We start from the raw sequence: 6,157 nt of genomic DNA, 5'->3' as shown, positions 1-6,157 counted from the left end.
ACACCCCGACACCGACACAGAACTACCCCGACATCGACACGACATCCCAACCCCCCGACCCCGAAACAGCACCCCGACCCCGACACCGATAGGACACCCCGACCACCGACACCTCCCGAAAAGGTGTTCTTTGGCCTTCCAGAGGCCGACGGGGTCATATATTTGTGAATTATTAGTTAGGTCATATATTTTTCGATTTTGTTATGAAAAACATCATATATAATTGTGTTGATCGTGTAGTTTTAAATGTGAAGTTGTTTCATCGCTGCGAGCTTTGGTGTTCGACGACCTCGCCGTGCATTTGACGAGCTCTGCCCCTTCGTTCGTGGGTGAGCACAAATGACAAGTCCTCCTCCCCCATTAATTATTTGATCTATTCCGGTGAAACTTGATAGCTAGCTATATATGTGTCTTGAATCATCAGTATGCGTAACCAATATGTGTCTCCCGTTCGAAAGCGTCATAGTTATAAATATGCATGCATTTGCATATTTATAACCTTGATTCTTTCGAATTGTCCAACGCTATCCATGGACAACCCGAGTATGTGTAGATTGGGTTCGTTTTCCCATATGCTTTGCTCCGGATCCGACGCATATATTTCGTCAGTGCCTCCCCTGTTGTTCTCCGGGTACACATCCTCTCTGTTTATTGCAGAGACGTGTATCAGGAGAACAGCGGGGAGGTGCTTCCGAAATTTTGCGTCGGATCCGGAGCATAGCATGGGAAAATGAACCCAATCTACACATACATGGGTGGGATTAGGACCTATCATTACCTATTAGAGTGTAGGTTGCATGGACGTAATAAAATTGACAAAGTAGATCAACTGATGAATATATACATGGTGAATTACATATATAATTGTTGTGTGTCCAGTAGCTCTGAAAGTCAAGATGAGTGACCGTGCTTGGATGTATACCGGTCACACTGGTCAGAACAAATGGAGCGCTGAATGGTTCACAAAAACTAAGGGGTTTGTGCAAGCCGCATTTGCAAATGGCCAAAAGAAAACCTGGTGCCCCTGTTTCCGGTGCGGCAATTGGGAAAAGAAGACAGAGGCTGAAATGGGCAAACACCTGCAGAAGAGTGGTTTTACGCCCGATTATACGGTGTGGACATTTCATGGTGAGTCTGCCCAACGTGACCGAGCTGAGGTGGATCGTCATCGCACCGACGAGCATGGTACCGGGATGGAAAACATGGTGCAAGGCTATGATGATGCTCGGGATTCGGACGAGGAGATGGAGGAATCTGCAAAGGCCTTCAATGAAATGTTGGAGTCTTCGAAACGTCCGCTCCACGAGCACACTGAGCTTTGTAAGTTGGATGCCATCTCAGAAGTAATGGCTCTGAAGGCTCAGTTCAACTTGGGCAGAGAATGCTATGACGCAATTATGACAATATTTGGACGCTTTCTACCCAAAGGCCATGTAATGCCTGCAAACCTGTACCAGTCGGACAAAATCCTTCGTGCACTGAAGATGCCCTATGAGAAGATACATGCCTGTGAGAAAGGATGTGCCTTATTTAGGCTTGACTATGCGGACTTGAACTATTGTCCCATTTGCAAGTCTTCCAGGTATATTGTGGTAGACAACGGTATGGGTGAGAAGACATAGACCAAAATCCCCGTTAGTGTTCTTCGGTATATGCCAATCGTACCAAGACTTCAACGTCTTTTCATGGTCGAAGAGACGGCCAGATAGATGACATGGCACAAAACAGGCAAAAGAACCGAACTAGATGCAGATGGGAATCTGATGATGGTACACACATCGGATGGTGTTGCGTGGAAAAAGTTTGATGAATTACATGCTGACAAAGCGGCAGATCCGAGGCATCCTCGAGTCGGCATCAGCACGCATGGGTTCAGTGTGTTTGGTATGACGGCAGCCCAATACAGTTGTTGGCCCGTATTTGTCTTTCCACTCAATCTCCCCCCCGGACAGATTATGCAAAGAAAGAACATTTTCCTGACGTTGATAATTCCAGGACCCAACTATCCGGGCAAAAATATGAATGTGTACATGCAGCCGCTTAAGGACGAATTGCAAGAAGCCTGGGATAATGGGTTCAAGACATACGACGCCTTTAGCAAACGGAACTTCATAATGCGTGTCTGGTACATGTACTCGACGCATGACTTACCGGCGTATGTGCTATTCGTTGGCTGGTGTGTGCATGGAAGGTTCCCGTGCCCCACATGCAAGGGAGCTCTTGAGTTTCGTTGGCTTCAGGCCGGTCGCAAGTTTTCTTGCTTCGACATGCATAGACAGTTCCTGGATCCTCGCCATAAGTTCAGGAAAGACAAGAAGAACTTCATCAGGGGTAGAGTTGTCAAAAACTCTGCACCACCTGCATTGATAGGCCAACAGACCCTGGATCAGTTAAACACTCTCGAGCCAGATCCACAACGTCCAGGGTAATTCAAGGGGTATAATACTAAGCACGCGTGGACTCACAAAAGATGCTTATGGGATCTGCCTTACTTCAAAGACCTCCTTTGCCCACACAACATCGACGTGATGCACACTGAGAAGAATATCGCCGAGGCACTTTTTGGTACATTGTTCGGCATAGATGGGAAGTCAAAGGATAATACTAAGGCTAGAGTCGATCTGGAGGCGCTATGTGATAGGCCGTTACAAAACATGAAAGAACCGAAAGGAAAGCAGAACTGGATGAAGCCAAAGGCATGGTTCAATCTTGGAAGGCCAGCTATGAGGGAAATTCTCTTGTGGGTGCAACAGCAGTTGATGTTCCCCGATGGGTATGCAGCGAATCTAAAGAGGGGAGCGAATCTTGATAAACTGAAGATATTTGGTCTCAAGAGTCATGATTGGCACATATGGATTGAGCGGGTAATGCCGGTGATGTTGCGTGGCTTCATCCCTGAGGATGAATGGCTAGTACTGGCAGAACTCAGCTATTTCTTCCGTGTTCTTTGTGCGAAAGAACTATTGCCTGGCGTGCTAGAAGAAATGGAAGAGTTGGCGCCGGAGTTGATCTGCAAGTTAGAGAAGATCTTTCCACCGGGCTTCTTTAGTCCAATGCAGCATTTGATTTTGCATCTCCCGACCGAGGCAAGATTGGGGGGCCCGTGCAAAATCGTTGGTGCTACCCAACTGAGAGGATGTAGAAGACGCTTCGATAAAAATGTAAAAATAAACGTAGAATTGAAGCATCGATGGCTGAGGCATTCATCACAGAGGAGGCGGCAAACTTCGTAACAGTGCACTACGAAGCCAAAAATCGTCATTTGCATAATCCGAAGCCTCGGTACAATGCTGACGAGCCTAAAAAGGGTGGATCCAACCTAAGCCTATTCAAAGGGAATCTCGCACCAGCTAGTGTTTCACATCCAGTATCTTTGGATAACGAAGAATGGCGGACCATTTCGTTGTATATCTTCAACAACCTGATAGAAGTGCGCCCGTACATCGAGTAAGTTCTCGGTACATTGTTTCGCAACTTCTATTTCCTTTGAACTACTCTTATTCCTGGATATGTCATACAGTCGATACATCGCCATATTCTCGTGGAGCGGAGATCCAAAAGGATTCCGTCGAAGAGTATGAGCTTCTCGCAAAGCAAGGAGGTGGCTATCCCGGTTTCATCTCTTGGTTCAAACAAACGGTAATTTCTATTAGACAATTTCATTTCATTCGCTAATTTGTGCATAATGCAACAATCCTTTCATATTAAACTTGTAGGCTAATTTAGAGTCTATGGACGCCGAATTGAGACAAGTCGCTAATGGTTTTGACTATAAGGTCCGTTCATTTGACAAGTACGACATCAACGGGTATCACTTTTGTACCTATGGAAAAGAGCTATCTATGGCCGACCGAAAGTCAACAAATTGTTGTGTATCTTCTATCGGCGAAGGAGGTACCGAGTATTATGGGAGAGTTGAAGCAATTTATGAACTTCTGTTCTATGGTGAAAACCCATCGAATGTCGTTGTCTTCAAATGTTATTGGTTTCAGCCGAAGGAGACTAGAAGGACTCATGAACATGTAGGGCTAGTTGAAATCAACCAAAGCACTCATTTAGATGTTCCTGATGTCTATATTATGGCTCAACAGGCGACCCAAGTATTCTATCTACCGTGGGCCTGCCAAACTAATCCAAATCTGAAAGGTTGGGATGTCGTTTATGAAGTGCCGCCACGTGCTAGACTTTCTCCCCCAAAGGAAGAGGATTATGAACCTCACATTAACCCAGACACATATGAGGGAGAATTCTTCCAAGAGGCACATCTTTCCAAAAAGCGTTTCAAGAACCGCTATACTTCACCCCAAAACATTGAAGTAGACAGCGACAATGAATCTGACATCACCCCAGAGGAGGAACAAGAAGAGCCGGAACAAGAATAGGTTACTGCTGCGGATGACCTGTCAATGCTTGACCGATTACGTCAAGGTGGCCTTGCACATGTTGATGCCAATGAACCCTATGAGCCCGTCATTGATTATAGTGATGATGATGATTATGCATTTATTGATGATACTGATCGAGATTATTAGTAGTGTCAGGTATTACATTTTTTTATGTTGTACTTGATGATGATACACTTAAGTGATACACATATTATTATTCATGTCGGTCTTTTTTTATGTTGTACTAATTTCGTTTACTGTTTGTCATGGCAGGTGTTGAAAGATGGTGGGCGCTGGTCGGGAGCGTGGTCTGAGGTCTTCCATTCCAGACGCACCTCTCCGCCGAGCGTTGCTGGACAGTATGGCCACACCGCCGGGCCCTTCTTCGTCGACCGCGGTGCCCAGCAGGGGACGAGGTAGGAAGAGAGGAGGTGGGGCACGTGGTCGTGGGAGAGGAGGTAGGGTGACTACACCTCCTGGATCTTGGTAAGTTTATCTAGTGTTTTGCTTAACACATGCATAAAGACCTAGACTTAGCTTTATTTCCTCCAATGCTTACCATAATGACCTAGACTTAGCTTCTTCTCCTCCAAAATGACTTAATAAGCTTACTGACCTCCAAAACCATCCATTTTACCTAAGTTAGCTCTAAAACGATCTGTACTTAGCTTACTTATGTCAAAAATTGCATAATTAGCTTAGTTAGCTCATAGACGATCCATTTTACCTAAGTTAGCTCTAAAATGACCCATTTTACCTAGGTTAGCTTATAAATGATCTAGTTCATCCAAGTTAGCTCAAAAATGACCCATTTTACCTAGATTAGCTCCTAAATGATCCATTTTACCTACGTTAGCTTTAAAATGACCCATTTCACCTAGGTTAACTCCAAAATGACCCATCTTACCTAGGTTATCTCATAAACGATCCATTTCAACTAATTTAGCTCATAAATGATCCATTTCACCAAGTTAGCTAAAAAACGATCCATTTCACCTAAATTAGCTCTTAAATGATCCATTTCACCTAAGTTAGCTCAAAAAGATCCATTTCAACTAAATTAGGTCATAAATGATCCATTTCACCTAAGTTAGCTCAAAAACGATCCATTTCAACTAAGTTAGCTCATAAATGATCCATTTCACCTAAGTTAGCTAAAAAACGATCCATTTCACCTTAGTTACCTCAAAAATGATCCATTTGACCTTAGTTAGCTCATAAACGACCCATTTCAACTAAGTTAGCTCATAAATGATCCATTTCACCTTAGCTAGCTCATAAACGACCCATTTCAACTTAGTTAGCTCATATATGATCCATTTCACGTAAGTTAGCTCATAAATGATATACTCTTCTTGTTCTAGTCTTCTTCTTGTTCTACTCTTCTTGTTCTAGTCTTCTTCTTGTTCTACTCTTCTTCTTGTTCTACTCTTCTTGTTCTAACTTTCTTATTTTTCATTTTGCAGATTTCATTCACTTGACGAAAGCTTGCATAGATGGAGTGCTCCTTATCCCTTTCTCTGTTTCTTTTGTATCGTTGAACTATGCATGTATCGTTGGATGAAACTATTGTAATATATATGGTTGGATGCCTCTATGTTGAACTTGTTATGTATGATGGAACTATGCATGTAATATATATGGTTGGATGATGAAGTTATGTGTTGGATATCTTATATGTTTGCTCTGTAATGGCCTTTTGAAATATATCTATATATGTCATATATATTTTTGATGAAAATTGTTGGATTTAATAAAAAAACAGATAAAAG

This window comes from Triticum dicoccoides, chromosome 2A, assembly GCF_002162155.2.
Source record: "Triticum dicoccoides isolate Atlit2015 ecotype Zavitan chromosome 2A, WEW_v2.0, whole genome shotgun sequence".
Taxonomy (NCBI): domain Eukaryota; kingdom Viridiplantae; phylum Streptophyta; class Magnoliopsida; order Poales; family Poaceae; genus Triticum; species Triticum dicoccoides.
This window is presented reverse-complemented; position numbering follows the sequence as displayed.